General features: G+C 33.4%; 1 long non-coding RNA gene across 1 annotated transcript; it reads left to right on the top strand.

Moving 5' to 3' along the window:
- The first annotated feature begins 763 nt into the window (after positions 1-763).
- Positions 764-4,650, top strand: LOC107854633. The gene is made up of 3 exons (XR_001670062.2): positions 764-1,015; positions 2,344-2,445; positions 4,290-4,650. It is a non-coding gene; the product is annotated as an uncharacterized LOC107854633 (long non-coding RNA).
- Positions 4,651-9,704: the final 5,054 nt, after the last annotated feature.

The raw sequence follows: 9,704 nt of genomic DNA, 5'->3' as shown, positions 1-9,704 counted from the left end.
CAACTTATTTCAAAATTTTTATCATTAATTTTTATAAAATAATTTTATATGACATACGTAATTTATTTATAACAATACTAATTTCATAATATTTATTTATTATTATTATTATATTTAAATAGTAGTCTAAGCCGATTCAATTATCTTCTCAATTTTATTTAAATTCTAGCCAACCTTATATCTAATTGATATCAATTTTAACCTATTTTTGAATTCAATCACTACTAAAAAATGGCCGTCACTACTCTTCTTCCGCCGACGCTATGAATTTGACTTCTCTTTATCACATTACTAAAAAAATAAAAAAAGAGACTACCAAAAAGCGATCATGGATGGTGGTAAGGGACGACTTGTGGTCGGTTTTTTTTAAAACGAATTATTATTATTTTTATTATTATTAAACTATTATTATTAATAAATTAATAATATTTTATTTTATAATACGTAAAATTAATTTTATAAGCATAATTTATTTTTATATCGAGTCTTATTATTTTCCTCGTTATAATTATTATGTTATTATTACATTTATAGTAGTCCAAACTCAATTCAATTTTTCCAATTTCATTAAACTTCTAGTCATTTCAATATTCAATTTATGTCAATTCTAGTCTAAATTAGTTTCAATTTGATCAAATTAAAAATCTCCATATAAAATTACTTAAATTTAGCTATCTTTGTAATTTAAATCCCGACCATTAATCATATATGATCAATGGTTGGGATTACATCAACCTCATGCCCTTTTAATAACACCACCAAAAATCCTAATCTTTTTAACACCAAAACAGCCGCCACCTCCCATTTTTTCTTCTTTCTCTCTCTTCAAACCAACAGCCGACGTCACCACACCACCGCCGGTAGCGGCTTTTTTTCTCTACTACCAGCAAATATCAATCGTCACCTCCTAGCCACCACGACTGCCGCTTCTCCGTCCAGCTACCGGCAGAACAACACCCGCCATTGACAGGAGCCCAACGACCAGCGTAATATTTGCTGCAGAGTGGTTAGTAAGGTGCTGCTCTCTCTATGGACTAGTGATTCTTTAGATATCGCCTATTGGGGTTATCATTTATTCATAATTGTTAGTACTATTTAATTGACTAAATAAAATACTTGGTAATATTTAGGCCTCCTCCGGAGTAAAAAGAATTAATCCCAAGACTTATAATATTTTTGTCGGTGAACCAATGATCCTTCATTATGTGATGGCGTAATTTGGTTGGTTTCTCAGTTACACCATACTAATCCAAAGATCAAATGATCTATTGCTCCTTAGGTTAAGGTGGCTAGATACTGTTGGTTCTTCTTGCAAAGTTGATAGATGGTCCCAGCTTTAATAGTTTTTTAGTTCCTTGGGTACAAAGCAAATGAAAGAGTGTCTTTTTCAATAGATTATATCTGTGTATTCTATTTATTAGGACATATGTTTTTCTTATTTCCACATTATAAATTAGTTGTGATCTATTCCTAGTAACCAACAGTTCTTAATGTTATTATGTTGAGATCTACACATCTAAGTGTTTGATAGATACAACCAGGTTGGGTTGTGTAAATAATTATTTTGGATCATTTTGTTCTTTTTACATTTTAATGGGGATCGGTTTACAAATTCAATAATCAATTATAATTATGTTCCTACATAAACTGTCCATTTTGAAAGTTCCTACATCTTTCTCATGGTGTTTGCATTAGTCGAACTTTAAAGTATATGATGAACAAAATGTAGCATGAAATACATTGATAAGATGATCACCTACCTGTAGATAAACTAGCTACACTAGAAATTCCAATTACAGACACTATCCAAAGTTTATAAAATCATTGAAAACTTGATGCATGTGAATAACTTCAGCTTCATATTCTTATATTTTGTAGTTTCTGGCAACTTTGCCATAATTATTTTTCCTATTTCTTCATAAGTAATAACACCTTCCTGAATATTGAGAATTCCATGTGAGAATATTCTCGTGTACAACTAATACATGATTTATTTTCCTACGAGTTGTAACCTGTCCTTGACTTTGAATTACTGACATGTTCGAACAAATTTGAAGTAGCTCGATTTCATATCTACGTAGTACTAGCAACTCAAACACTGTTGAAGATTCCTCTTGTGCAACATTAAGTCTTTAAGCATTTCCAATGAGGCTTCATCATCCTATAAGTTATTCATAGAGTTATGTGGTTGACCATTGATGGAGGTAGACGATCTATGAAATTACTCTGCCCGAGACTATCCAGATGAGGATATCAGTGTGCTTCTAAACTACATACAATATTTGTCTTCTCAATACAAGCTGAATTACAGAGATAGAGAATGAAATTTCCTTGTTTCTGCAGATGTTTTGATATGATAAAACAACTACAGTTCGTGGTTCAGTTACAGTTTGGTATATTTAACACCCTAACTGACCGAGAGCGGAATTGGGCATCTGTACACAGGTACAACCTGTCCCTACAACGTATATTTAGGTCTTCCTTTTGATGTTTACTGAACACAACTAGCTGAACACAACTAGTTGTCTTTCACTCTCTCTAACTCAACCCTAAGTCACTGTCTCTCTCATTCTCAACTTGTCAAGAGTCAAGACACATTTTGTACTTGTGACGAGAAAATGCTTAAGTGTAGTCACTTGAAATTTAAATTGTGAACTCGTGACTTGAAAATAATTAAATGTAGTGTCTTGAAATATATACTAATGACTTTAAAATGGCCAAGTGTAGTGACTTGAAATGTGTGCTAGTGACTTGAAAATAATTAAGTATAGTCACTTAAAGTGTGAACTAAGTTACTTTAAATTGTGAACTCGTGACTTAAAAATAATTAAATGTAGTGTCTTGAAATGTGTACTAGTGATTTTAAAATGGTTAAGTATAGTGACTTGAAATGTATACTAGTGACTTGGAAATAGTTAAGTATAGTTACTTGAAAATATGGTTAAGTATAGTGACTTGAAATGTGTACTAATGACTTGAAAATGGACACGTGTAGTTACTTGAAATGTGAATTAGTTACTTGAAAGTGGTTAAGTACAGTGAATTGAAATGAATGATTAATTGTAGTGACTTGAAAATAGTTAGTGTAGTTACTTGAAAATATGGTTAAGTATAGTGACTTGAAATGTGTACTAGTGACTTGAAAATGATTTAAGTGTAGTTACTTGAAATGTGAATTAGTTACTTGAGAGTGGTTAAGTATAGTGACTTAAAAATGGCTAAGTATAGTTATTTGAAATGTGAAGTAGTTACTTGAAAATGGTTTAGTGTAGTGACTTGAACAACAACAAAAACAACAACATACCCAGTGTATTCCTATGTAGTGGGGTATGGAGAGGGTGGAGTGTACGCGACCATACCACTACAAGTATAGTGACTTGAAATGTGAATTAATTATTTCAAAATGGTTAAGTGTAGTGATTTGAAATGCGTACTAGTAATTTGAAAATGGTTAAGTGTAGTGACTTGAAATGTGAATTAGTTACTTGAAAATGGTCAAGTGTAGTGACTTGAAATGTGTTCTAGTGACTTGAAAATGGTTAAGTGTAGTTACTTAAAAATGGTTAAGTATAGTGACTTGAAATGTCAATTAGCTATTTGAAAATGGTTTGAGTGTATTGACTTGAAACGTGTACTAGGGACTTGAAATGTGAATAAGTTATTTGAAAATTATTAAGTGTAGTGACTTGAAAATGATTAAGCGTAGTTACTTGAAATTGTGAACTTGACTTAAAAATGATTAAGTGTAGTTACTAAAAATTGTGAATTTGTTACTTGAAAATGGTTAAGTATAGTCACTTGAAGTGTGTACTAATAACTTGAAAATAATATAGTTACAAAATATACATGTTTGGTTATACGAAAAGATCTCTGCTTTGAGAATTTTCCATTGAGTAAATCTTCTTGTATAATCCATTGCAGTGTACCTTGACAATGTATAATCCATTGCAGTGTACCTTTTATAATCCATTTAACTGGGTACGGAGTTCTAAGAAATAAGAAAAGAGTTTTCTTCCCATTAGGTGTTAAATACGTGGCACCACTTGAACCTTTTCTCTTGTTCTCTTATTCTTCTAATTTCATCCGCTGTTATCTTAATAGAACAAGTCCTAATAATAGTCACAATAATCTGAAAAATCAACTTTGAGTTTATGATGCTTTACATGCTAATATATATATGTTTATATTTGTTGATTGTTATGATTTTATTTAATACTATACTGTCAAAAGAAATTGATGAGATGATTAAGTCTTAGGTTGATGCTTCAAATGCTGATTTGTATGCTCAGTTACAGAACGAGCGACACAAAAATAAGAGGATGAGAAAGGAATTGAACTTATTGATGAAGAATGTATACAAGAAATCGTCTTTAAATGATGACCCGCCATCTCAAGAAGACAACAAAGCTTATGAGGATGAAAGTGATGATGACTTTGACGACATGAATGAAAGTGACTCTAATTCTAATAACGTGGATGAAAGTGATTTTGACCCTGATGGTTGGTAGTTTTATTGAGGATTCAAGTTTGAAATATTTTGTTTTGGACCAGTTAAGAATCATACATTATTGATGTGGATGTTATGAATTATGTTTTTTTGTTAGCTGTAATGGTTTACATTAGACTTATATTGAATGATGTTTTTGAGAATTATCGTAGATTTTGAATAGATTTTTGACTAATTGTGAAATGTTTCTAATAATCTGTGTGAATTATTACTTGAGAATTTCCATGGGGATGTACATGCTAAATATTTATGAAAAATTTCTTGAGTAAATTTGTTCTTGCGAATTTACTTGGGGCATTTCATACGAATTTTCTTTATAAATAGTTTCATAAATATCTGCAAGAAATTTTCTTTTGTTAATTTTCACCTCTAAACTTCCTTCGGATTTACTTGGAAATCTTTGTGGGGAATAATTTGTGAATTTTTTTGTGAAAATCCATAGGTAAAATTTCTTTTTTTATGAAATTTTACCAAATAATTCATGCAAAATTTTGATAGTTAATTGCAAGTAAATCTGCAAATAATGTACCTGGGAATTTATTTTCACAGCTAAATGTACCTGCAGATTTAGTTTCATAGCTAAATTATCCAGGGATTTTATAAATCCGTAGGTAATAATTACCTGCGAAAGTATTTCCTTTGGATTCTAATTGGTAAGAAAATCCGCAGGTAATTGAATTACTTAAGAATTTTACCACATTATCCCTATGAAAATTTCTAGGTAATAAGCATTTTTCTTGTAGTGTCATCTGTCGCAACAGATGAGTGATCTGTTTAAACAGATGGCTATTATGTTGCATTGATGTTCGCGTGCTATCTGTTATTGAAAAACAACACAATAGCATTTACCCAGATGACAAATTCAACTAAAAATCATAATTTGACTTACCAAAGTCTCCTATGAAGTAATGCCAAAGTGAAAAGTGATGCACGAAATAAAATTTGACCTGAGAAATTGGTCAAGTAGCAGCACTAGCGGTAACGATAACAACAACAATGGTCAACAACAACAACAACAAGATGATGATAATGAAGCAGAAGATGATGAAAAAAGCAACAACAACAATGAACAACAAAAAATCGCTAAGAGAGAGAAAACAACAATGGATGAGAAGAAAGAGAAACACTTATTTTTTTCCTCTGTTTCCTGTTATATTAGGTTAACATTTGAATCAAAGTATAAATTTAAGAACTTGTTGGCTATTCTCAAACTTCTCCAACTTTCTTAATCCATAATAAAGTAATTGTCACCTACACTCAATTATTAAGACTTGAGTGACCTACACCTCATTTTGAAACTTTTTTGTCACTTTTCACTAAATGCACCTAGTAAGTTGTCACTGTGATTCGTTGAGTTTTTATGCAGTAAATTGTCACTGTGAGTAGATTACATGAAAACTAGCTTCACAATAGTTATAACTATTTAGATTCTTTCTTGGCTGTCATAATTGGAAAAGATTTTCAAGAGAAATAACTTTTTTCACTGTAGTGTATTACTATTATGTTGGGTTCGAAATCGAGAGGACGTTATGAGGAAGCTATTAGTTGCAAACTATTGAGACGGTAAATCAGACGAAAAGAAAAACATACTAAAAACACGATTATTATATAGTTTGGCCAATTGGCCTACATATAAAAACTTAATATAAAAGTAAACGTAAAACTATTAGAGAGAAAATCTCCCCCTAAACAAAGACACTTTAAAGACTACATTGTGGATGTTATTGTGTTATGATATGGGGGTCTTCTATGTATAGATGTCAAAAATCTTTCCTACAAGAAAGAGGTTAACCAAATATGAAAAATAATTATATTTTTCTTTCAGGAAAAATAAAATTAATTATGGTAACTTTTATTTTCCTTGTAAGAAAAAATAAAACTTAAATATAGTAAGAAAATCAGGGCAAAACCCCTAACAAATCTCCCATTTTTGGCTTGATTTTCTTCACTTGATCCGTCTTCTCTTCATATCACGTGCATGAATTTCGTTCTTGATATAATCTTCATAACTGCTGCTTGCCATGGTTAAAAATAAGGTTTAAAATATCATGGTTAAAAATTGATTTAAAAGTAATATTCTATTTTTATTTTTAAAGATGCAGCAGCAAGAGTGTTGAAAATATGGTTGAAACTTGTTCTCTACATGTAGTTTGACAAAAATCTTAATTATCATCCAAATTGTTGCAGCTTGATTTTGAAACCGCTTTGAACCTGTTTAATCTCGTCTCATCATATCATTGGACCATTGAACCGTAAGCTCTAATACCACTTGTTGGGTTCGAAATCGAGAGGGCGTCATGCGAAAACTATTAGTTGCAAACTATTGAGACGATAAATTAGACGAAAAGAAAAACATACTAAAAACATGATTATTATATAGTTTGGCCAATTGGCCTATATATAAAAACATAATATAAAAGTAAATATAAAACTATTAGAGAGAAAATCTCCTCCAAAACAAAGACACTTTAAAGACTACATTGTGGATGCTATTGTGTTGTGGTATGAGAAGGGGAGTTTTCTATTTATAGATGTCCAAAACCTTTCCTCCAAGAAAGAGGTTAGCCAAATATAAAAAAGAATTATATTTTCCTTTTAGGAAAAATAAAAGTAATTATGGTAACTTTTATTTTCCTTCTAAGAAAAAATAAAACTTAAATATAGTAAGAAAATCAGGGCAAAAACACTAACATATTACGTTAAAAAACTACATGTGTTTATAATATAAACTACTTCATTGATCAACGATTTTGATGCTCGTCTATTTGGCAAGACTGACATCATTTTTCAAACTTACCTACCTTTTAAAATTATTATCCAATGAAATGTTAGAAAACAATGTTTATTTTAAATATTACAAATAATGTAGCAGATTTGAAAATTTTTTGATAAACAATTTGAGTACTAAAAATTGATAATAATGCATAATTTTCACGAGACAAGTTTTTTGGTTCCTTTATTTCATGCAGTTTGAAGACCTACTGTTTATCTTTCTTTTAAAATTTTTTATTTTAGTACATATCACCTAATTTTTAAAATGAAAATCTCCTAAGGGATGGTTTGCTCATTACTACAATTAAGTAGAAAATTTCCTTGGAAACTTTCGGAAAAATTAGCATTTCTTGACAATTTTGGACGTTTTTCAAGACACAAGACAGTTGATAATCCAAACGGCCAATGTTGTATAACACTACTTTAGTGAAATAAATCAAATTATATTTGCCCTTTCTAAATAGAGTTGCACAGGGGATGACAAAAATTTTCTCAATGTCAATGGGCTCCCATGAGAAGCTCGTGGTCCATAAAAGCTAGATGTGATTCAAATGCACTCTCTCAGATACAAGGTTATTAACAATTCTTATAATTACTCTTTTTTATTTGATGTTTCATAAGATTGGCTTTTGTCCTTTCGAAGTGTTTGTACTTTGTAGCTTTATTTTTATTTTTTTGCTTTTTATTGTGGTATTAGGTATGTGTGATTGTATTGTGGGCGTTATGTTTATTATGTGGAAGTTAAGTTTTATGTCTCCTCCTAGATGTAATTTGTTGATATTTATATACATATTATGGCCCATTGCCAAACACTCTTGCACCACAAGTTTTTTAGCCTCGGTCATGATTTCTCCAGGAAAAGAATATTGAGCCATAACTAATTAGAAAGAATAATTAGAAAGAATAACCTAACTCTGTTGAGCCATATACCTTTCAAAAGGTGATTATGTACACACAACACTTTAATGGACTAAATGTTTTGTGTGTATAATGTTGTCCTTTTTTTTTTTATAGCATCCACCCAAGCTGTCACCTCCCGTGGTGGTGGGAGGTTTGGGAGTCCTCTACCATGTATATTGTCAAAAATAATTACAAGGAGGAAAACATAAAACCAAACCTCCGGAAAGTACAACTTGTATTAGCACCAAAACTTAAGCTTTCAAATTTCTATCAACAAACTTTGAACTACAGGGAATATGATGATGATCTCTTCCGCTAAGCTTAATGATCACCTTGAAGCAGTGGTCTCTAAGATGTTTATAAGTATAACCTTGAGCATTCACAGTTTTGCTAGATGGGATTGAAAGAAGTCTCCAGCTCATTAGATAGAACAATTTTGTTCAAGGTGTTGAATTGTCAATCTTTATCGCTTATATTCTGAATGAAGGCACACGAAGTCTATCCGTTATAGAATTACCTCTCGCGTCACATGGAAGTCCAACCACATTGTAGTAAAATTCCTCGTTATCCGGAGAGGTAGCTAAGATGTCTGCTACTTGATTCCCTTTTCAGTAATAGTGTTGGAACTTGAATGCTCTTTTTCTGAACCATTTGTTTGATTTTTTGCATCTCACTATAAGGTTTCAGGGAGTATTATACTTGCCCAAGATCATGTTAACCAAAACTAAGGAGTCCATTTAAAGACTCCTTACCCTCTCTCTCTCTCACCTCCCCCCGGTCCACGGCCTTCGGCGCCGTCGCCGACCCGACCCGACCTCTGGCCCCGACCACCGGTCCCCGGCGTCGACCGCCGTCGCCGGCCGAACGGCTTTCTCTCTCTCCCTACCCTCTCTCTCTCTCGCCTCGGTCCCCGGCCCCGTCGCCGGCGCCGACTCGATCCGACCTCCGGCCCCGAGCACCGGTCAACGGCGCCGACCCCCGTCGCCGACCGCCAGTTCCCCCCCTCTCCCCCGCTGGTCACCCCCCCACCCTTCTCTGTCCATACCCCCCACCCCCACCCCCCACCCCCACCCTCCCGCCTCCGGCGCCGGTACAACAGCCCAACAGCCGAAGCTCGGTCTTCAGCCGCAACTCCGTCTGCACCCGCCGCTTGGTCGCCAGCAGCCGCAGATCCATCTCAGCAGCGAAATCCCCCGGCAGCAGGTCGACGCGGGGCTTGGTTGCCGGCTCGGTCTACAAGCGAAACCCTGTGACTTCTAACCTTTGTTATTTCATTCTTCATTCTGCATTCTTTCATGCTTCGTATTATACTAGTAATTGAGTATAGTTTGGTTGCTGGAGTAGTTCTTTGAATTTGTGTGAGCCTTGTATTACTTGTTACTTGCTATTACTTATTACTTGCTGCTGCTTTGCTATTACCATCGTTTATGTCTTTATATCTTTATATTATCTTTATATTCTCGTATACTTTCGTGTAGCTGTGGCTGTGGGCGGTAATGGGTGGATAGGGTCATGTCCGAGGGGG

This window comes from Capsicum annuum, unplaced genomic scaffold (genome assembly GCF_002878395.1).
Source record: "Capsicum annuum cultivar UCD-10X-F1 unplaced genomic scaffold, UCD10Xv1.1 ctg82541, whole genome shotgun sequence".
NCBI lineage: Eukaryota > Viridiplantae > Streptophyta > Magnoliopsida > Solanales > Solanaceae > Capsicum > Capsicum annuum.
The sequence above is the reverse complement of the archived record's forward strand: the minus strand, read 5'-3'. Positions and strand labels throughout refer to the sequence as shown.